Source organism: Geotrypetes seraphini, chromosome 14, assembly GCF_902459505.1.
Source record: "Geotrypetes seraphini chromosome 14, aGeoSer1.1, whole genome shotgun sequence".
NCBI classification, from domain to species: Eukaryota; Metazoa; Chordata; class Amphibia; order Gymnophiona; family Dermophiidae; genus Geotrypetes; species Geotrypetes seraphini.
In genome coordinates this window covers 47,726,992-47,749,451 of record NC_047097.1, presented here as the reverse complement: position 1 = coordinate 47,749,451, position 22,460 = coordinate 47,726,992, and the positions used below count along the sequence as shown (strand labels likewise).

Sequence of the window (22,460 nt, the reverse complement as noted above, 5' to 3'; positions counted from 1 at the left end):
CTCTGAGGAAAGGGATGTTACCAGTGATGTGCCTCAAGGTTCTGTTTGTGGGCCTGTTCTTTTTAACATTTTTATAAATGATATTGCTGAAGATTTGCCTCTTTGCAGATGATATCGCAATCTACAATAGAGGAGACACCCTGGATGGAGTAAATAACATGAAGAAAGACCTAGCGAAGCTTGAAGAATGGTCTGAAATTTGGCAGCTAAAATTTAATGCTAAGAAATGCAAGGTCATGCATTTGGGCTGCAAACACCCGAGGGAACGGTACAGTTTAAGGGGTGAAAAACTTAAGTGCACGACAGAAGAGTGGAACTTGGGTGTGATTGTATGTGATGATCATAAGGTGGCCAAACAGGTTGAAAAGGTGACGGTAAAGGCTAGAAGGGTGCTAGGTTGCATAAGGAGAGGTATGGCCAGTAGGAAAAAGGAGGTATTGATGCACCTGTATAAGACTCTGGTGAGACCTCATTTAGAATATTGTGTGCACATCTGGAGGCCACACCTTCAAAAAGATATAAAAAGGATGGAGTTTGTCTAGAGGAAGGCTACTAAAATGGTGCGTGGTTTTCATCATAAGGTGTATGGGGACAGTCTTAAAAATCTCAATATGTATACTTTGGAAGAATTGGTAACACAGGAGAGTCAAATCCACAATCACAACACACAGTCTCGAAAGAGACTGGTGAACTCAAAATTGTTTCACAAACACTCTTTATTTCTTCAATTCAACACATACCGACTCGACATGTACATGTTTCGGCCCAAATGGCCTGCCTCAGGAGTCTCATCTGTAGAGTCAAATGATTCGCATCCGATGACAATTTCAACCTCACAATAATGGTTCAAAAATAAAACATATTGAATCACGCTGTGAAAAACGCCACCATTTTCGCCGGATGCAGGTAAGAAAGGGTTAATAGACAGAGCTTGTAAGAAAGAAAGAGGATTAGGGAGGTTTCTAAGGTGATGGGGGTAGAGCAGTCACGGGATTGGTTGTGGCAGGTTGGAGGGAGTTCTATGAGGAAAGGGGAAGAATAGAGTAGTCTCTTCAGGAAAAATTGATTCCTCCCTCCTTCCATGTGTGCTGGTGTTATGTTTTGTATCAATGTTGAGGAGGAGTTTACAGATTATAGTTGGACTTGGGTGGGTTTGGTTGAGCTTATGGGGTTGGAGAGAGGTGGTCGTAGCTGGTGTTGCTTTGTAGATGGTGGTGTATTGTCTTCCAGTAGAACGACCTTTCCTGTTTTCCTTCTCCGCAGTTCTCCATGTGGGAATTAATTCTTTGAAGTTTTATTAAGGTAGGTGTGTTTTTTAAACAAGAGAAACTCTTGCAAGGCATGCTCCCAAAGTTTCTTTTATACATTGTTTTCTTCAGCTTAAATTTTAAGCTCTTTGTGGATGTAAACTCCCCGACCTGTTGTACTTGTATGCTTTGTGTTACATGTGTACTGCTTTCATGTACTGTATTCTATTATTTTTTATTCTTTGCATGATTTCTCTGCACACTTGGCTTCTTATATAAAATACAGTAGTAACAGTACTGTTAGGTCCAATCTGCACACAGCTGCAACAGTCTGTAAACAATTCCACTGAGAGAAACTGAGCCTCTGTGATTTGTGTTAAAAAGATAAAATTTACCTGATGGAAATATTGGAAGTTCCTGAGGGTTCATTACCTCCATTTACACAGGTGTACTACCTTCCCAAGAAAAATCAAATTCAGCAACAGGAAGATAGCCAAGATCCAATAGATGTATCGGCATTATTGGAATTATCAGATAAAGAAATGGCTACTCCCGCAACATTAGTGGCAACTTTAGCTCTAACAATGGACAAGAATTGGATTTTGAGACTTTTCTTTAAAAATAGAGCGAAAGAATTTATGGGACTCAAAATACAAATGTTCCCAGATTTGGCCAGGGACACACAAAGGCGAAGAAAAGAGTTTCTTATGTTAAAACCGGGAATTATAGCTCTTGGAGCAACCTTTTTCCTGCGATATCCTTGTAAATGTGTTATACAATATAATTCCCAAAAATATGTTTTCTTTGAGGCTTACCAACTGACAACTTTCCTATCTCTTTCTCGGCTTGAGAAGGAAAAGAATGGAGGAGTATAGAATAATTAAGATGTCCTCATCAGCTGACTTGCAATATTTTCCTTAATATTTCTTTGTTTTCCGTTTATAATTACATTTTGGATCTTTTGTGGACTTGAGCTGATTTAAGTTAACTGGCATTTTTGAATTTATAATATTGTGATTTTCTTTTCTTGACTTAAAGCTTTCTGTACAAGTAAATCTTGAATTGTATTTTGAAAATTGAATAAATAAATAATTAAAAAAAAAAAAAAGATAAAATTTGTCTGTCCCGCAGGATTCCCCCAGTCCTCCCTTTTCCAGGGCCTGATTTGTAGAGAGACTCTGCTTTAGTATTTGACCTCCAGCTGGGAGGTGATTGCAGTTAATGCATGGTTGCAGTGGCATACCAAGGTGGGGGGGGGGGGGCGGTATTCCTCGGGTGCACAGCCGTCCGGGTCTGGAATGTCCTGTGCAAAAGGACCTGTACCTCAGTGTGGCTGCCAGTCCACCCCCTATGACATACTTGCTCTGGAGCGGAGTCGGCAGCCACGCTGAGGTGCAGGTAGGTCCCGTGATGACTACGTCTGCCGGCTCTGCTCCGGGAGAAGTAAGTTACGTTGGAGGGGGTGGACCTGGTAGGCGCAGTCATCGCGGGACCTTGCCGCAACTCCCTGCGTCTGCCGGGTCCACCCCCTCCGACGTAACTTAATTTTTTCGGAGCAGAGCCGGCAGACATAGTCATTGCGGGACCTTCCTGCACTTCAGTGCTGCTGCCGACTCTTCTCCAGAGCAAGTACATCGGAGTGGGGTGGACTGGCAGCCAGCAGCTACAGTCATTGTGGGACCTTGCTGCATGAAGGGAGCGAAGGGAGCAAGACTGCTGGTATGGAAGAATGGTGGAGGGAGAGAAAGGGGGCAGGGTGATATGGAAGGGTGGTGCTGATGGAATTGGTGTGCAGGGAAAGGGGGAGAGACATAAGGGGGAAGGATACTGGATGGAATTGGATTGAGGGAAAGAAAGGGATATATGCTAATTGAAGAGGGGTGGATAGAGAGAGAAAGGGCAGACATTGGATGGTAGTGGGAAGGTAGAGGGGGAGCCTATGCTGGATGGAAGTGCAGATGGGAGAGATAAGGGAGCATATGCAGGAAGGAAATGGGGAGGAGAGAAAGAGGGGAGCAGACGCTGGATGGAAGTGGACAGAGAGGAGAAGGTACTAGATGGAAGGGGTAGAGAAAGAGGGCACATGATGGAAGGAGGGGATAAATAAAAGGAGGGCACATAATGGGGGGGAAAAGGATTGAGTTGGTGAAATACTGTAGGGGGTGAGGGAAAGAGGTGGCGAGCAGTAGGTAGATAGTAAAGAAGGAAATTGATGACAGGGTAGTAAGAACATAATCTAGACAGATGCAGAAAATAAACTGAAAAGAAAAGAGGGGAAAAGGGAAGGGGATTGCAGAGGAGAGGTGTGGAGAGGGAAGGAGAGGAGAGAGTTGCCAGACCAATGGGGGTGAAAGGAGAGATGGAAGGGGCATAGAAGGAGAGAAGATTCCATATAGGGGCAGAGAGACGGCAGACAGTGGATGGAAGGAAGAGAGTAACAAAAAGATGAGGAAAGCAGAAACCAGAGAAGACAAAGGTAGAAAAAAAAAATTTCTATTTATTTATTGCTTTAGGAGACATGTTTTACTTTTTCTGTGGTATTGCATTGTATGCAGAGTCCAGCTTCTTGGTGGTTCAATTTAACCTTTGTCTATTTATTTCTATTTTATCCCCCCTTTTACAAAACTGTAGAGCATTTTTTAGCGCCAGCCATGGTGGTAGCAGCTCTGATGCTCAGAATTCTATGAGCGTCAGAGCTGTTACCACCGTTGCTAAAATCCATACTACAGTTTTGTAAAAGGGGGAGGGGTTAGTTTGTGATTTGCCATACTAGGTGAAGGTGTTTTATGTGTTCTCTGTGTTCGAAAGACATAGTTTTCTGTTAGGATTGACTGCAGGATTGATCTGTACTAGTCTAGCTTGTTTAGTTTTACAATGGGTGTATCGATGTCGTACTGCTCACTGCAGTAAGTAAGATGCTGCCTTTTTCTAGGTATATTCTTGTGTGACGTTTAGATTGTTACTAAAAATCATGTTTTTCATACAGATGGGGGGGAGGGGGGGTCAAAAAATGATGGGCCCCGGGTGTCACATATGCTAGGTATGCCACTGCATGGTTGTATAGTTTGGAATCTGGACCATACAACTGGAAAAAAGATCTTGGCTGAAATGAATCTCACCTTGTGCTTTTAGTGCTTGTTTGGAACTGAAAATCTATGGGAACAGAATCAAACCTTTCACATTTACAAAAGAAAAAAAAATAAACACATGATGAAATAAAGCATCTGACTTGTACTTTTGGAAAAATTCCCTTTGGTGTGTGACTTCTGCTGCATATCTATAAATCTCAGTTTGGGAGAGAAGTCGATGCAGAGCAAGAACTGCTGACCTGGTATAAGTAGATGATAACAGCCTCCAAACATTAGGCCAGCATGATAAGCTGTCTCCATAAAACAGACAGCAAGAATCTTCTGCAAAGATTAGACAAGTAGCTCTTCTGGTTAGGTCAGAAGTACAATGCTGAATAGTTCAATAAACTTCTTTTAGCTTCCAGATACAGCTTGCCTTTATCTCTGGGCTAGTAAAACTGATGTGCCACTTCTCAGGTCACCGATATGAATAGCTCTACTAGAAACAAAGACAGCATATGTTGGACATGGTGTAATAGAAAAATTGGTTAAATTAGCACAGATGAGTACTGGCGGATGTCAAATTTCTGAGAACACATACCAAGCACTGTTCCCTCTACGCTAAATTGGGAGTCCTTCAACTGCTTCTGGACAAGGTCTGCAACATTGTGTCTTCCATCACTAGAGGCAGGTAGCACCCTCTACTGGCAGGACTGTAAATGGAGGACTGCTGCTGAGCTTAGAGGGAACAATGACATCAAGATATTGTAAAATAGAACTACAAAGCTATGAGGGTTTTGGTCTACTTTGGAAAGGAAAAGAGCTTATGAAATTAGTATGTCTGCATTTGCCCCCTTAGTTTGCCTGGTATCCTGTACACACCAGATTTCTAGACCTGTTCAAGAGGGACATGAAAACATACAGGGGTTCTGCTGCATAGGGGATGGGAGGGATAGAAAGAAGCTGCACAAGGTGATGGGTAAAAGGGTTGGTGGGGTTCTGCTGCCACAATGGCGAACCCCCACCCTTTCGAACCACGGCACTTCAGGGGGAGGATCGCAGCAGAGGAGATGCCTGCCGCAATCCTCACCCCAAAGTGTCGCAGTTCGGGGGGGAAGGGTATTGCCATTGTGGCAGGGGAGATGAGTCATCTCTCCTGCCGCAATCATTGCGGTGGAGGGTGGGCAGGTTGCCGGGGCTGCTGAGCTGATCGCGGCAGCAGCCATCAACTCAGCGGCCCCTTTTTCAGCACTTAAACCTGTCCCTTATACCTTGTCCCTTATACCTGTCCCTTTCAAGAGGGACATGAAAATATACAGGAGCCTAGAAATTAGTCTCCTTAAATTTGTATGTATAGATATATATATATATAGAAGATAGATATAGATATATATATATATATATATATATTTGTGGGGTAAATTCAGCCGCAGAATATCAGCAGATAGTCCCGCACCAGTGATTTAGCTGCCTTTATGTTTTTTATTGTGCTATTGCACAAAGAATAGGGAATATGAATATAAAATGTTAGGTTTGACGTTGGGCAAGAGCGAACAAGAAAGAGACCTGGGGGTACTGATAGGCAGGACCCTGAAGCTGTCGGCACAATATGCAGCGGCGGCAAAGAAAGCCAACAGGATGTTGGGCATGATAAAGAAGGGTATCTCGAGTAGATCGGCGGATGTCATAATGCCGCTTTACAGAGCAATGGTCAGACCACATCTGGAGTACTGTGTCCAACACTGGTCTCCTCACCTAAAGAAGGATATAACCCTGCTGGAGAGAGTGCAGAGGCGAGCCACGAAGCTAGTAAAAGGTATGGGAAATTTGAGCTACAAAGAACGCCTCAGAAAACTGAGCTTGTTCACTCTTGAGAAGAGAAGACTGCGAGGGGATATGATAGAGACTTTCAAAATACTAAAAGGACTCGACAAAATAGAACAGGAAGCATCGTTATTCACGTTGTCAAATGAGACTCGGACAAGAGGGCACGGGCTGAAATTGAGGGGCGACAGGCCCAGGATGAATGTCGGGAAGTTCTGTTTCACACAGCGAGTGGTGGACGTTTGGAATGCTCTCCCGGAGGAGGTTGTGATGGAAATCTCCATTATGGGATTCAAGTGCAAGTTGGATGCACACCTTCTTGCAAATCACATTGAGGGATACGGCTAAATATGGTCATCATAAGGGAACACCTAGGTCTCCATCAAGGAACACCTAGATTGGCCTCCGCGTGTGCGGGTCACCGGACTGGATGGACCAAAGGTCTGATTCGGTGAGGGAATTTCTTATGTTCTTACTGGACGCATGTAACACAGTACAGTAGGGATAAAAGTATTTGGGTACAGAATGTCCCTATCTCGGACAACTTACAATCTAAGTGGGTGTTTGAGACTTAATCCCAGCAAACATTCAGTTCCCAGCTCAATTCCCATACAAACTCTGCTCATCCGTGGTAATGAAGAAAATAGCTTTTGGCCTTTCCCCTGTCTCAAAATCAGATGGGTAGCCCAACAGGCAAATTAGAAAGGGGGACATGTTTTGATTAATCCATTCCAATCTGTTCTTGCAGCAAGGAAAGTATTGTGCATTCCTCCCAGTGTGACCAAATGAAAAAAGGAGAAAGCGTTAGAATTTGTGAAGTCAGAGAGAGTAAGAGGTAAGAGAGGCAACAGGAACTCCTTGGCTCAGCTCCGTTGACTGTTATCACCCCAGCAGTTCCAAACCTGTAGGGAGTGTGTTGCTTTCCAGTTTCCCAATGCTACTGTATATGAAGAAGGTGTGGTGGTCAATGCCATGTGCAAAGAAGACAAGAAGTTAGGGGCTGAGAGGGATGGGGAAAAAAAGCGTGTGTGGTATTAAAAGTAGTACTTTTGACCCCCAAATGTCAGTGTTAATAAGAAGTGAGCTGAAGGAGAAAGCAGCCAGTAGAAATGGACATAAGGCCCCTTTTATCAAGCTGCATTAGAGCAGTGCAGTAAATGTTCTGACGCTTATAGAATTCCTGTGAGTATCAGAGCGCGTACCTCGCCAGCCCACGCTAAAACCTCTAACACAGCTTGATAAAAAGGGGGGAGGGGGATAGTGTGACAAAAAGAAGAGGTTTAAGAAGCACCAGCAAATATTATGTATCTGTCTATATGGTAATGTAGGATTACCTAGACCAGTGGTTCCCAAACCTGTCCTGGAGAACCCCCAGGCCAGTCGGGTTTTCAAGATAGCCCTAATGAATATGCATGGAGCAGATCTACATTCCTGACATCTCCATTATATGCAAATCTCTATCATGCATATTCATTAGGGCGATCTTGAAAACCCGACTGGCCTGGGGGTCCTCCAGGACAGGTTTGGGAACCACTGACCTAGACCAACGTGTAATAGTCTGTCTTATTGTTTTTAAAAATCATAATTGTGGTAACTGCTGATAGTATAAGAGTAGTTTAGCTGAATAACAACTATTTTCGTAGTTTGAGCAGTCTCTTATTATGGAAAGGAACTGAGGTTAATGTGCACGGTACATTTTATCACATATGTAGTATTAGCTGCTATAAGTGACTGCAAAACCATTTTGAAACAACTCTTTAATTTTAGACAGGGGCAGACTTCCCGACAGGCAGAATAAACAGTTGCCTAGTGCTGGTTTTCCCTGGGGCAGAGAGTATGGAGGTTGAAGGGAGCGATTGCTCTGTCCCAAGAGCCAGAGGTGACTTTGAAGAGGACCCTTCCCCGACTGAAGGGTGCTAATTGTCCAGGCCTCTGGTCAGCCTAGGGGCTGAATCCGCTACTTGTTTCATATGTCACATTTTTTACAGGGATAATCCACTCTGCCCTGATCGTGATAGTGCTAAAGTGGTTTTGGTGTTTTTTTTTGGTTTTTACAAAATATAAAATTAATTAATTAATTTTCCAAAGATTAAATTTATACAAATAACTCAACAAATACAGGATACAGACTTAGGGCGAAAACAAAAGATGACTAATGCAGAACAGTAGATTGACAGCAGTTTTATCAGAATTTCTCCCTTGACTAAACTAAACTAAACCTTAGGTTTATATACCGCACCATCTCCATGGTTGTGGAGCTCGGCACGGTTTACAGGAGTTGTAATGAGAAAGGAACTACAAGGTAAGAACTAGATAAGTGTCAGAGGATAGAGGGAAATTAGAGGGCTAGGATGTCAAAAGAGGAGGAAGGGTTACATTTTTGAGAATAACCAGGTTTTCAGAAGTTTACGGAAGGGTTGGAGAGCACTCAGGTTCCGGAGGGGGGAGGTGAGGTTGTTGTAGGGATATTTCCGTATTCACACCTGAAGGTTAGGCCTCCATGATGTCATCAAGCCTGAACCATTGTTTCAAGAATATCTCTCTGCAAGCAACTTTCCAGCATGAATTTTGCAAGAAGTAAGAAGAATGATGCATTATGGGGATGTACCCGAATGTTGCTATTCAAGGGCATTCATCTGTGCTTTAATAATGGGACAGTGTGAATCTTGAAGAAATTATTCTGTTCTTATCTGTCTAACAGCCCTGGGTCTTCCAGCATATATGATACTTTATACAGAAAGGCTATTCATCAAGTTCTGTTTCTGGATTGGTCCGAGGAAGTCATCTGATGAGATTCAAGAAAAGAAAGGTGCTAATTAATTAATAATTAGTTAGTCTGTGATAAGGTCCGGGGAAGCTCAGATCTGCTCACAGATGTTCTAATTGTAAACTTTTTCTTTCAATAATTAGACCTGTAAGTTACCTCGTGTGATTCTCTGCCTAAGAGATAGAAATTCGGACATTTAAAAACTGTTCTGAACTTAGCACAGATAAACGGAACTTACTGCTGATGATTTATAGCCTCATCAAGGATTTTCAACACGTGTAACTTTTACAACAATATTCCTGACGTCTTCCAGCTGACAAGAAAAGTTTTCTCTTCCACCTAATTGTGCCGGAGAGGCTAATTAAGGGTGAGCATACGGAAATTACTTTTATTAGCTTGGGAATTAGATAGGAATCATTGATAAAGGTAAAGGGTTGAAAAGTTACCTGGGTGATAATATAATCATATGCTAATCAGGGATTATTATTATAAGGAATAGTGTGTGTTTAACAAGAAGTTTTACTTAATTGTCTAACCATTAGATTGTGACAATCATGTACTGAGTTTCACTTGTGTAATTAGATATTTTGAACAATATTTAGATTCTGCAGCTGGCTTGTGAATTATATTTTTCTATTTTCATAATAAAGATATTTCTCATTAGCCTGGGTTTGTGTCGTATAATTAGACCATGATATTTGAACTTGAATAAAAGGTTATGGTTTTCTCTAGACCACTTAACAGAAACGTAACGTGTTTATAATACTGCTAAGTGAACCATAAATCCTTCTACAGATTTTGGGGGCTCGTTTTCCGGGATATCTAGGTTTCTAATTTATGACTGTAGCTATGTCTGTTGACACTGAGACTCAGATTTCGTGGCATGCTCTTGAAAAAGATGTTTTTCAGAAATTGGCTGTGCAAGTTTTAAAACAGACAGATTCTGATGTGTATTTTTCTGACCTTGTACGTTTATTACATGCAGATATAGAGGACTCTAATCAGGCGTACTGTTCAGTATTGCAGCGTCTCCTACATGCTCGTACTAAACCTACAGGAGAAAATTATTCAGAGCTCATCTGTGCATTGTTTGCTTTTAAAACTTCTGTCTCTGCTAGTTTATCTCAACAACGTCAGCTTCAGAGTGATTTATATGAGCAATTAGAGGATTGTAAAAATTCTTTGCAAGCAGAACGGACTCGTAATGATTCCCTTGAACTGTTAGCTTCTAATTGTGAAGATCAACATTCCGACTTTGATCAGGTGATGTCTGAGTTACGACATCAATGTTCTGAGTTGAATGCTGAACTTGAAAGTCAGAAAAAAAGTACAGTGGATATTTCTTGTGTTAAGTGTCCATCTTTAGTGACGCAACTTAATACTGTCCGGGCTCAGAAGGCAGATTTACAGCTTTCTTTATCTACTTGTCAGAAAAATCATGCTGAGGTTTTGTCCAGGTTGCAGAATGAACTAGCGGACGTAACTTCTGCTTATGTTTGTCTGGGTGAAAAGTTAGACGCTACCGAACGTCTGTCTAATGATAAGGCAGCCCGTGCTGACAGACAATTATGTGCCTTACAAGCGGACTTTGTTGAGTCTCAGAAACGACTTTCCGAAAGCGAGTTACAGGTCACAAAGTTAACTAACTCGTTATGTCAGGCAGATGCCGATAATTTGGCTCTGCGCCAGAATGTTCAAGATATATCTTTTCAAAGAACTTCGTTAGCTTCTGATGTGAAAGTTTTACAAGACAAGGTTGCTACTTTTTGTAGTGAGAGGGATATTCCAGCTCCCTTTCTTCCTATGTCGCCTCTTCATTTTCCTACACCGGCTCCTAGAACCGTCTTTCGTTCTTTTTACAGCTCTAGTGGGGGAGGTGGGAACAGGAATTCGCAGGAGTGTTCTGATTCTATTGCAGATGACTTGTTGCCTAGTAACAAACCCTGCCCTGAGAAATTAGTGACACTAGCTGACCGCCCAGTGCAGCAACCACGCCCTGTAAGGTCTATCTCAACTTCCTTTGACGTCACTGAACCTTCTGACTCTAAACCACGCCCGGTAAGGTCAGTTTACAGTGAGCCTAAACAACCACCAGATGGCACCAAAGCACCAGACATTTCACAACATACTCCACAAAGGTCACAGCACAATAATGAAACAGGGAAAGAAACTCAAAAGAAAGGAGGTAGTTATAATATACCACCCTATCACGTACAGATAATGAAGATGTTTAAACAAATGATAGAACCTTTTAGAGAGGGAACTAAGCTAACTATTGAAGCACATTTGGCCTCAATACATGAGTTCTTTGAGACTTATGCAGTGACAGAGGACAGTGATAAGCTTTGTTTACTCCGTTGGTCCTTTGCTTCTGAGTGTTCTGAGACGTTGCGATCCATCATCACTGGTACTTCGGATGTGTTAGAGGTGGAGCAACAACTCAAAAGACGTTATGGTACATACGCTGATTTCATTGAATCTCGCAAAGCTGCATTCCATTTGCGTTGTGGACTCCAAGAAAATCCCCGTGAATTTGCTTTCCGTCTGAAACGACATTTCTTTCCAGACAGGACTCCTTCTGAGGACGAACTGGAGTATGGAGAATTCCGATCTCTCTTTGCAAAAGCCTTGCCTGAATATATGAGTGTGGTTGTGGCTGGTATGAAAAAGGCCTCTTACTCATCGATCTTAGCCGTAGCCGAGGATTTCTATGATCATAAAGTCAGGGTTCCTGCAGGCCCATCTGAGAAACCGGTGCCCAAAACACGATCTAAGGAATCTAAGCTGAGTGTATGCGCAGTTCAGACTTCACTTGCTTTGGAACCTAGTAGCTCTGTAGTTTCCACTCCAGGACCTGTTTCATCTCGTCCAGCGGACCAGACTTCCTCTTCTGATGCACCACCCAATAGGGATGGACCCAAGATACAGAAGAAGAGACGGCCCAATAAGCAACAGAAGCAGAGTGACCTCAGTGTGATAATGGAACAATTGGCTCAGGTGGTGGATCGTATTTCTGCCCTGGAATTGACTTCTAAACAATTGGCAGCATCTGTCCCCGCGAGAATGGAACAGACCCCAAGGAGAAAGGATAACAACATCAGTTACAGGCCTTCCGGAACTCGAGTGGTCAAGTCTGTAGTAACTGATACCCATGCTTCCTCAGTAGACGACCTGGATGACACACCCGAATTGTTAGAGGATGATAACGCATGACTAGTCCGAGAACCAATTTCTCCACCCACTATTGTATCTTCTGTCCAAACAACATCTCCTGATGCTACACAAGACATAGATCTGGTACAATCCAGTGAATTATCTGAGAACACCAAGTGGCTTCCTTCGTGGGATTCCATTAAGTCACACAAGTATTTCTTGGGTAGGTTAACGCCTATGGGTCAACGGTACACTTTACCTTTGCTTCTCCAACAGGTTTTGTCTTGTCCCGGTTTACTTGATACGGCTTCAGAAGTGACTTTGATCACTCAGGGACTATTCCAACGTTTGCAGACTACCCTGGGTACCCAGAATCCACTGTCGATTATTCCCAGTGATTTGTCTTTGGTTGCATATGGACATCAGAACATTGAGACAGTTGGTCAAACTTGGCTGACCTTGCAGTTAGGCAAAATGAATGTTAAACACCCAGTGATTATTACCACTAGTCCAGGAGAGGAGTTTTTGATTGGAAACGATCTTTTGAAGAGATTGCGGCCTATTTTGGATTACGTCCAAGAAGTGGTCTGGGCTCAGGTGACTCGTCCCCTTCCTTTTGGAAAGGTACCAACTACACGCCTTCCCCAGGTTACCAGTACTGTGGAACGAAACGATACTTCAATTCGAATAAATTTCCTGCGTTCAGCGGATCCACACATTTTGGAGCTACGGTATGCCAATGTTCCAGAAGGGGGTCCCACAGACCGCGAGATTGTCAGCGTTCCCAAGGAACAAATATCTGACATTGTTCTCCAGGCTGACCATTTGGAGATTGTTCTGAAGTCTACGTTCCCCGTGCCAGATCCACCTCAAGAGACTGTCCAAGACCCGACCTCATTTGTTTCCAGTTCTTTGACCTCTCATCCTCGTCTACTGGCTGTACTTCACCAGGATGATACTGACTTGTTTGTTGATGTTCACCTGCACGGTTCTGTCCCAGTTCAAGCTCAACTGCTACTCCAGAGTGACATCTCCATGATTAGTGAATCTTTTTACTGTCAACTTCAGCGAACCACATCAGTTCCGTTTGTTCGGCGCCACTCTACTCACCTACCTATACCAGGTCAGGGGGTCAAGCCTCTTGTTGGGGTTTGTAGCCTTCCGCTGACCCTGGGTTCTAAGACTTTCACTCATCACTTTTCTGTGGTGAAAGGCCTACACACATCCTTGTGTTTGGGATCCGAATGTCTTGTTCGTCTAGGAGTCTACGTTGATTTGGTGAACGGTGTGCTTTGGAGCAGATTGCAAGGCACCCCGGTAGAAGATGTGGACCTGATGGATGGTTTGAAGGCTGGACAACTTCTTCCTCAAGTTTGTGAAGTGGTTTGTGCTGAAGACGTCAAGATTCCTGGCCTTGTGCATGATTTTGCTCTGCCTCTTCGTTTGGCCCATGGTCAACGCATGCTCGATGATATTGGCTTTTTCAACCCGAATACCTCTTTTCTCGAGCATGGTCTTTCTCTAGGTGCTTTACCATGTCTTGTTGTACCTACCTCTTCTTTCCATGTATTGATTGTCAATGCTCAACCTACGGAAGTCTTTCTCTCCGCTGGAGAACATTTGGGTTTTCTAGTGGGTGAATCTTTTCCTGATGTTGAGGTAACATTGCCTATCATTGGCAACTTGTCTTCCATTGTCGACCCCTGCCAGGGGGGGGATATACTGGACCATATTTTTACCTCACCTAAAGGACTCATTTCATTGGACTTCCTTTGGCCATATGATGCATTGACTTCCCATGTAACAGTGGAGAATGATTTTTTGATTTTATCCAGGAAGTTAGCTCTGTCTGACCAATCTAAAGCAGTGAATGCCATTGATTCTTCATTTTTGCAAGAACAGATTGAAGATCAAGTGGAAATCTCTTCCAACCAACCTTTTTCTAAGTTTGATGCTATGGTAAAGGAACAAGTGGACCTAGCTGATGCGTGCTCTTCTGATGAAGAAAAGGCTCAGTTCACACAGTTGTTGTACAAGTATCGAGACCTTTTTGCAGTGGATTCTTATGACACTGGACTGACTGATCTACATGTGACCAAGATTCCTACGGATCTCCACAGTAAGCCCGTCTTCGTACGTCAGTATAAGATTCCTTTGGCCTCATATGAGTCCGTGCAAGAGATACTTGATACCCTGGAAACTAGGGGTATCATTAGGCTTTGCAACAGTACATACAACTCACCCTTGTGGCCAATCCTGAAGAAGAATAACAGTTGGAGAATTGCCTTGGACTACCGACAGCTAAACAAGCGGGTACCCTTGTCTAGGTGGCCTATGGCCCATCTTGACCAGAGCTTGACTACCATCAAAGGAGCTAAGTATTTTACCAGTTTGGATTTAGCTTCTGGATTTTGGACAGTTCCTGTACATCCACCGGATCAATACAAACTAGCATTTACCTTTGGGAAGAAACAGTACACGTGGAATAGAACACCTTTTGGTTTTCTGAACTCTCCAGCTGAGTTCAACATATTTCTCCATAAAGCCCTTCCAGATGCGGAAGCTCGAGGAACTCTAGTCTATGTGGATGACATCCTGATCAAGAGTCCCACCTTTCAGAAACACCTGGAAGAGGTAGAACATGTGTTCCAACAATTGCAAAATGCAGGAGCTAAATTGACCCTTGCCAAAGGTCAATGGTGCCGAACATCTCTGAATTATTTAGGGTATGACATTTCCTCTGAAGGTCTTCGACCACAGAAGAAAAGGATACAGGCCCTACAACAGTTGAGGAAACCTACCAATTTGACGGAACTTCGTTCATTTTTAGGAATATGCAATTATTCTCGACAGTTCATAGATCAGTATGCAGAGATCTCTAGACCCTTGGTTGCCTTACTAAAGAAGGATGTACCTTGGACGTGGGGTCCTGAACAGGAAGATGCTATGCAAGAGATGAAAGAGCAGCTTAGTCGCTTTCCTTGCTTGTCCTACCCTGAGAGTGGTCGTGAATTCTTCATCGACCTAGGATTCTCCAAACACTCTATGAGTGCTGTTCTGTACCAGAAATACGACTCTGACAAGCGTGTGGTGGCCTATGCAAGCAAAGGCTTCACCGATGTAGAGAAGAAGTATTCTGAATGTGAGAAAGCTCTACTGTCAACTGTTTGGGCTCTTCAACATTTTCGGAGTTACATCCAAGGAGAAAAACTCATTGTAGAGACTTGTCATCAACCCATTAGTTTCTTGGGCAGTGACAAGATCAAAACTGGTCGTGTCTCCAATAGCCGAATAGTCTCATGGACTTTGGCTCTCCAAGGATGGCCTTTACCGGTAAAGTATGCACTGAAACATCGAAATACAGTAGCCCAAGGGATAGCAGAATTGCATGATTGTACAGAACAAGATTCTCTTACAGGTATACCGGAACCTGATGTTCCACCAGAAGAGGAGGAACCCCATCGTCATCATCTTTACGATGAACAGCTATGTGCCAATATACCTCAAGTCTACGTAGATGGCTGTGCCTTCCACCAGACCTCGACCCATAATTTGGTCGCAGGAGTAGGTGTAGTGTGGAATGTCGACACACCTATGGAAACTTTGAAGTATAGATTGGGTGCTAAAACCAACCAATACGCAGAGATTGTAGCAGCCTTGGTCGCTGTACAGTCTGCGGTACAGAAGGGGATCCCAGAACTGATTATCTGTACAGATTCTGATTATGTGCGTCAAAACTTTGTGTCTCACTTACCCGTGTGGAAAAAGAAGGACATGTTAAATTCCAAAGGAAAGCCTGTCCATCATGGTGACTTGATTCTAGCCTTAGATCAATTGGTACGAGACAATGACATGACCATCTACTGGAAGAAAGTGAAAGGTCATGCTAAGGTTAATAGTTCTGACAAGAGCGGAAATGACCTTGCGGATCAACTGGCCAAAGAAGGTGCTTTGTCAGGTGAACTATGGCAATGCCCTGAAGAGTTGTTTTCAATGGTACATGCTATTACTCGACGCCAAGCTAAACAGGTAGCTGAAACACCGGTAGTGCAGTGGGGTAATGATATTCCTTCCTTTGATCTTGTAACCGCTCAGAAGACCGATCTTATCCTGGGAAAGTTCTATAACTTCATACAGAATCCACAGGATCATCCATTGTCTGAAGACGATCAGAAGGATGAAGAACTTAGGATACTCTACACCTCTAGAGAGAAATTTTCGATTCATCAGAACCTGCTCACTCGGACGAGTAAGCATGGTATTGTGCAGTGGGTTGTACCCCGTGCATATCGAGGAATCATGTTGCAACATGCCCATGATGAACCTTGTGCAGGACATAGAGGTGAAGAAGTTACCTATGAGACACTGAAGCAAGTGGCCTATTGGCCTCATATGCGGCAAGATGTGCAGTTATATACGAGAGGTTGCTTGACTTGTTGTCAATTTCAACCGTCTACACCACTTCACCGAGCACCCTTGAGAAAGAAGGGTTTGGTCATGCCCTGGTCCGACATCCAGATTGACTGGATTGGCCCAGTGGTCCGTTCCTCCCGAGGTAATAAGTATATGTTGACTGTCACTTGTTTGTTTACAAAGTGGATTGAGTGCTTGCCTGCACCCAATTGTACGGCAGAGACTACCGCTACCTTGTTACTGAATCATGTGTTCAGTAGGTGGGGATTGCCCATGAGAGTGGACTCAGACCAAGGATCACATTTCACTGCGGATGTGATGCGACATATGTGGAAGATGCTCGGAGTGAAAAGTAAATTGCACATAGCTTACCACCCTCAATCATCGGGACAAGTGGAAAGAGCGAATCGTACCATCATCACGATCTTGAAGAAGTACGTGTCTACCTCTGGCAAGAATTGGGACATGAAGTTACCTTTGGTACTGATGGCTATTCGTGCCACGCCTCACCGTTCTACGGGGGTGACGCCTTTTGAAATGATGACAGGTAGAGAAATGACATTACCAATTCATTTGTTGTATAGAACTAATGATGTAAATCTTTCTAGTGCTACTACTGCTCATGAATATGTCACCCATTTACGTAACCATTTACAGGGTGCATTTTCCTTTGCCCAGAAAAATCTGGAAATTGCTGCTAAAGGTAGAAAAGCCTATTATGATCATAGGACTACCACAAAGGAATACCAAATTGGCGACAAGGTATTCTATTACAATTTTGGCAAAACCAAGGCCAAAGAAAGTAAATTTTTGCCAAGTTGGCATGGTCCATTCCCTATAGTGGAAAAAGCTTCACCTGTGGCTTATCAAATTCGCATCAAATCAAATTCTCCAGGTGCAGATGTCCTTAAATGGGTCCACATTAATCAACTGAGACCAAGTCATCCCAGTAAATTTGCCCAGGATGAAACCATTGTTGTGATGAAGACATTAATCTAGCAACAGCCTAGGCTGTTCTCTCTCTTTTCTGTTTTTCAGATGGCGAAACGAGTTCTGCCGATGATGTTCCTGGTTGTCCTGCTGATTGGCGTTGGTACCAAAGTAATCGATCCTGGTCCGCAGTCCCATGTTGTCCTTCAAGATTCTCCTGGTTTCTTGTTCTTCCCGTTCCAGATCCTGCTCCAGAACATCTTCTTTCGATGTTTCTCTTTTCCATTTGGACTCTACTCCTACTGAAACTGAATTGGAAATCCTGGATGTTTTCCGTGGACATTCCATCAACTTTACCCTTGAAGTGGAACAATATTTGATGACAAAACCTTCCCACACCATTGAACTGAAAGTTGATAACGATAAGCTTCATATTGAGGACTTTCATATTGGCTCCTCCAATGTACATGAAGTTGTTGATACCCGCAGTATTGATCTTTTTATCACTGTTGTTATTCCAATTTTTGCCATCTTGTGGGTTCTCTTATTTGGGTTCTCTGTTTTTGCACTCTATGAGACCATCCGGATTAAACGTCTTATTCAACAGAAACCATCACATACAGACTTAAGAATGCATGATTTCATTGCGGCTATGAAAGAGTAATTTTGCTAGCCGTATTTTGATTATGATCTTTCTGTCTTAACTTTTGCTTTGGCATACCTTTTGTGCCTTGCTAAGTAGTTATGATTTTTGATTTTATCATATATTGCCATTATTCAGTGATTTTATTCATTTATTTGGCTGGGTTCATATATTTTACCCTTGCCTTTATGATTATTATCCATTGATTATTGATATCTTTGATTTATTGCTGATTTATATGGTATTGCTTATGTTTATGCATTTTTATATCACCTTGGGTCTTGTCGATCCTTTCCTACTTAGTTAGGTTGAAGGTGAAATAGACTCCATTGAAGTTATTTCTCCTCCAAAAGGGGGGACTGTAGGGATATTTCCGTATTCACACCTGAAGGTTAGGCCTCCATGATGTCATCAAGCCTGAACCATTGTTTCAAGAATATCTCTCTGCAAGCAACTTTCCAGCATGAATTTTGCAAGAAGTAAGAAGAATGATGCATTATGGGGATGTACCCGAATGTTGCTATTCAAGGGCATTCATCTGTGCTTTAATAATGGGACAGTGTGAATCTTGAAGAAATTATTCTGTTCTTATCTGTCTAACAGCCCTGGGTCTTCCAGCATATATGATACTTTATACAGAAAGGCTATTCATCAAGTTCTGTTTCTGGATTGGTCCGAGGAAGTCATCTGATGAGATTCAAGAAAAGAAAGGTGCTAATTAATTAATAATTAGTTAGTCTGTGATAAGGTCCGGGGAAGCTCAGATCTGCTCACAGATGTTCTAATTGTAAACTTTTTCTTTCAATAATTAGACCTGTAAGTTACCTCGTGTGATTCTCTGCCTAAGAGATAGAAATTCGGACATTTAAAAACTGTTCTGAACTTAGCACAGATAAACGGAACTTACTGCTGATGATTTATAGCCTCATCAAGGATTTTCAACACGTGTAACTTTTACAACAATATTCCTGACGTCTTCCAGCTGACAAGAAAAGTTTTCTCTTCCACCTAATTGTGCCGGAGAGGCTAATTAAGGGTGAGCATACGGAAATTACTTTTATTAGCTTGGGAATTAGATAGGAATCATTGATAAAGGTAAAGGGTTGAAAAGTTACCTGGGTGATAATATAATCATATGCTAATCAGGGATTATTATTATAAGGAATAGTGTGTGTTTAACAAGAAGTTTTACTTAATTGTCTAACCATTAGATTGTGACAATCATGTACTGAGTTTCACTTGTGTAATTAGATATTTTGAACAATATTTAGATTCTGCAGCTGGCTTGTGAATTATATTTTTCTATTTTCATAATAAAGATATTTCTCATTAGCCTGGGTTTGTGTCGTATAATTAGACCATGATATTTGAACTTGAATAAAAGGTTATGGTTTTCTCTAGACCACTTAACAGAAACGTAACGTGTTTATAATACTGCTAAGTGAACCATAAATCCTTCTACATTGTTCCAGAGCTCGGTGAGTCTGAAGTGGAGGGAAGTTCCCAGTATTCCTGGGAGGGAGATGCCTTTTAGTGATGGGAAGGATAGCTTCAATTTTTGGGTGGGTCTGGAGGTATTAGGATTTGAGGAGTTCCAAGAAAGCGGAATTAGTGGAGGGAGGATGCCGTGGACGATCTTGAAGGTTAGGCAGATGCATTTGAAATGGATTCTGAGAATTACCGGAAGCCAATGAAGCTTGAGGAGGAGCGGTGAGACATGATCGAATTTACTTTTTGAAAAGATAAGCTTGGCTGCGGCATTTTGAATCCGTTGGAGTCTGTGAAGGTTTTTCTTTGTTAGGCTTATAAAGATAGAATTGCAATAGTCCAGTCTGGAGAGGATGATAGATTGGACGAGAACGGCAAAGTGATTTTGGTCGAAACAAGATCTTACTTTCCTTAGCATGTGAAGGCTGAAATAACATTTTTTCACCAGGGAGTTGAGGTGGTCATTGAAGGACAGAGTAGAGTCGATAATGACACCCAGGACCTTGCTGGAGAATTCGAGCTGCAGGGTGGAGCCAGAGGACAGCGGGATTGAGGTGGGTAGCTGAGCTAAGTTTGGGCCGAGCCAAAGAAGTTTTGTCTTGGATTCATTCAATTTCATTTGGACGGTGTGGGCCCAAGATTGGAGGTTCGAGATACAAGAGGAAATGTTCTCTGAAAGATTAGTGAGGTTTGAGTCAGTTTCAAGAAGGACAAGGATGTCATCAGCATAGGTGTAAATTGTTTCAAGGGGGGATAGATGGAGGAGTTTTAGAGAGGACATATAAATGTTGAAGAGAATAGGCGATAGAGGAGAACCTTGCGGGACTCCACAGGTTGGTGTCCAGGGAGAGGATGAGGTGCCATTCATGTTGACAATGTAGTATTGGGAATGGAGGAATTTTGAGAACCATTCAAGGACTGTAGAGGAGATGCCAATCTCAGAGAGTTGGTAAATTAGAATATCGTGGTGAACGACGTCGAAAGCGGCAGAAAGATCGAATTGCAGGAGGACGGCGAACTTGTTGTGGGAGTGAAGTTGTTGAATCTTGGAGATTAGGGAGATCAATAGAGATTTGGTACTGAAATTGGAGCGAAAGCCATATTGGTAAGGTAGGAGAATGGAGAATTTCTCAAGGTAGGATGAAAGTTGGGTCGATATGATGGACTCAAGCATCTTAGTTAGGAGAGGGATATTTGCTATTGGGCGATAGCTGGATGGTAAAGAGGGGTCGAGGTCGGGTTTTTTCAGTAGAGGGGATAAGACGATATGGCCCATTTCTGGGGAAAATAGGCCCGAATGCAGGGCGGAGTTTAAGAGTTTGGTGATGGCAGAGATGGCCTGAGAGGATATTTCCTCGTAGAGGTAGGAGGGAAATGGGTCTAAAGAACAATTGCAAGATTTCAGTTTGAGACAGATTTTAAGGGTGAGGGATTCGGATAAGTGCTCAAAGGTAGACCAGAGTCTGTCGGCTGGGATAGCGCTGGAGGCCATTAGAGTAGGGTTGGGGTCAGTGGATACCAGGGAGTTGTAGGAGACTGCAGGAGGGAAGGAGCATCGTAGGGAAGTGACCTTTTCATTGAAGAATTTTGCTAGGGCTTCGGCTGAGGGAGAGGAGGAGAGAGAGGTGGAGTCTGATTTGGAGGTTAAAGAGCGCCAGATTTTGAAAAGTGTACTACTCTAGTTATTAGATCTGGAGATTTTCTCGCCGTAGAAGTTCATCCTTGCTTTTTTTAGTGCTGAATTGTAGAGCTTAATGTTGGCTCTCCAGGTTTGTCTATCTATGGGGGAGTTAGATTTTTTCCATTTGCGCTCCAGGGCTCGACATTTCTGCTTGAGTTCTCTGTGGTAAGGGAGGTACCAGGGGGCTTTGCGAGGATAGGAGACAGGTTTGGTTGAAAGGGGGGCGAGGGAGTGGAAGGTGGATTTAGAGAGGGTGGTCCAGTTGTGCCAGTTAGATTCAGGGTCTGCAGGCTTAGGTGCAGAGGAGAATTCTTTGAGGAATTTTGGCCAGAACAGGTTGCTTGAAATTTTTTTGCGAAAAGTGATGGAGTTAGAGGAGTGGGGAGGAGTCCCAAGGTGCGACATGAAAATGGGGAGGCGGAAGGTCCCAAGGAAGTGGTCGGACCAGGGGATCTGTTCCCAGATGGTGTCGCCGACTGAGGTTTTGTAGGTGGTAAGGTCCAGGAAACTGATGAGGTCTAAGGTGAATGAATTGTAGCAGGATTCTGGACCTGTTTTTACCTTGAACTTTTTTAAAGCCAAAAAAGCAAAAGTTCTCATTGAAATGGAGCGTTAAATAGCAACGTAGAGCCCAGCAATGCTTACTGCAGCTAAGTTCTATGTGCTAGTTGTCTTTTTGCATTTTCTTTATTAATTTAGCATATGTGTTTTCTTTTAAAGTTTTTTTTTAAATTAAACCTATAATTTATTTATTGGTGTTTCAAATCAGTTATACATACAAAAATTCTATAAACTAAAAATCCATAATACATGCCAGTAATTGTAAATATAGAAATACATAAGTAGCATTCGACAAGGTTCCACATGCAAGGCTTCTGAAGAAACTACAAAGCCATGGAATAGAAGGGGATATACTAAGATGGATAGGCGGATGGTTGGAAAACAGATTGCAGAGGGTGGGCATAAATGGGAAGTTCTCGGATTGGGAAAAAGTGACAAGCGGTGTGCCCCAGGGTTCGGTTCTTGGGCCAATCTTGTTCAATATTTTCATAAACGACTTAGAAGAAGAAACAATGAGTAATTTAATCAAGTTTGTGGACGACACAAAACTGTGTAGGGCAGTTGGGACACAAAAGGACAGAGAAGAACTCCAGAGAGGTTTGAACCAGCTAGAAAAATGGGTGGAAAAGTGGCAGATGAAGTTTAATATAGAAAAATGCAAAGTGATGCACCTGGGTAAGAAGAA

At 42.7% G+C, this 22,460-nt stretch overlaps 1 protein-coding gene across 4 annotated transcripts in view; it reads left to right on the top strand.

The window, feature by feature from the left end:
• CGNL1 (cingulin like 1) overlaps positions 1-22,460 on the top strand; it is a 289,781-nt gene that overhangs the window by 162,761 nt on the left and 104,560 nt on the right. The window lies entirely within an intron of this gene.